Genomic DNA, 1,864 nt, shown 5'->3' with positions numbered 1-1,864 from the left:
CGGACGAGCCTGAGCGGATGAACCTGAGCTGACCGAGATTTTCAGCTAATGCCTTCCCTGTTCCACAGCCTCTTTCCACTCTCTTCAGGAGATGCTTAAGCGCTAGGCCCAGAGAGAAATAAGCTTTTATCACCGAGCCTGTGGCTCTCCTTATGGATACCGAGGACACCAATCGAATAGGGTAGAAATATATTCCAGTTGTGACATTTTTTTCCTTAGTGCCAGAGAAGCCCATAGTCTAGCAGATAGTAGACACGGGCGATTTTTAACCAAGAATAGGCAACATTAGATATTCTTTGCTGAGAAGGGAAAAATAAGCAACTATGAAATACGTCCCGGAGAAATTGGGTGAGGGCTAAAAACCAAGGAACACTGCTTAGAGAAAGCAATATGGTATATCAGGATAGGCTCACATATAATTTGTGGTTACTGGTTGTCGTGACACGGTTGTATGTTACACTGAAGTATGCTATACATGACTATAAACACAAAAAAATTAGGCCTCAAAGAGACAGGGCCATTCACCCCAAATTCTTGTTTTTAACCCCCATTAATTTAATATAATTAATTTTTTTTTACGTAAGAAGTTTTTCCTATGATGGACATAGTCAAATGTTAGAAAGCAAGTACTTTATTCAGCATCAAAGAAAATATGCTAATTTATGGAAAACCAGAAGACATCACCTAACAGAGAACTCAAAAATAATATATGAAATTTGACAAGCATTATAATCAGACAGTTACTTGAATTAGTCTTTAGGAAAAAAAAAATCTCAAATCAGCTTAAAATCTTTAGTCTTTTTCCTAGAACCTGCAAATTATGAATTTTATCACTGGAAAAGGTTTGTAGCTATGCTCTTTAATCCATCAGCTCGCAAATGATGAAAGTTAAGAACAAATATTTCAACTGACAGGCTTGTAGTGCTGACGCTGCCAGAAATATTTAAGGAAAAATTAATTTGGAAATCATTTCAAAATATTTTCCCTAATAAAAACTGCATCTTTAGAGGTCAAATATTAATTCTAGTTTGTGTGTTTATTTATTCATTTATTAGAGTATGTGTGCATGTGCCTGTGTAGTTGTAGGTGCTTGTGTATGTGTGTGCGCGCGCACGCATGTGTGTGTGTGTGTATATGTGTGTCTGCCTGTCTGTCTAAGGCATCAGTCTGAAGGAGCTGTCCACATTACTGTTTGAGAAGGGTCTTTCACGTGACCTGAGCTCACTAAGGAGACTGCGATCTGGCTGGCCAGGCATTCCCAGGGATCCTCCTGTCCGTCTTCCTAGCGGTGTCAGGACTAGACTTTCTCACAAGGATTCTCAGATTGAATTTGTGCCCTCACATCTAGGCGCCAAGTACTTTATTTACTATGCTGTATCCCCATTCCCCAAATCAAAGTCCTCAATAAAAATTAAACAGAATTATTTTAATTTGTTTTTTCTAGGTTTGATATCTAAAGTCATTTCTGGTCTGACTCCACAGCTCTCCCTGCTGCCCAGCTTATGGCCTGAGTTCAGGCTCTGGGAGGCACACGGTAGAAGAGAGCAGGCTGAGAGCCATCATCTGGCCTCCAAATACATCACAGGCCCATCAAACAATAAACCAACAAACCAACAAATGTAAATTATTTTTTTGTTTTTGTACTGTTTTTGAATTACAATGAATGATTACATATTATAATCGTTGATTATATATATGAAAGATGAAAAGGAGTTGATGTCTTCCACCGGGTTATCATCGTCACATGAGAAAAACTTTAGATAGCGGATAAAAAGTAAACACTGGCCGGGCGGTGGTGGCGCACGCCTTTAATCCCAGCACTTGGGAGGCAGAGGCAGGCAGATTTCTGAGTTCAAGGCCAGCC

This window comes from Mus caroli, chromosome 12 (assembly GCF_900094665.2).
Source record: "Mus caroli chromosome 12, CAROLI_EIJ_v1.1, whole genome shotgun sequence".
Lineage (NCBI taxonomy): Eukaryota > Metazoa > Chordata > Mammalia > Rodentia > Muridae > Mus > Mus caroli.
Note: the sequence above shows the minus strand (reverse complement) of the source record.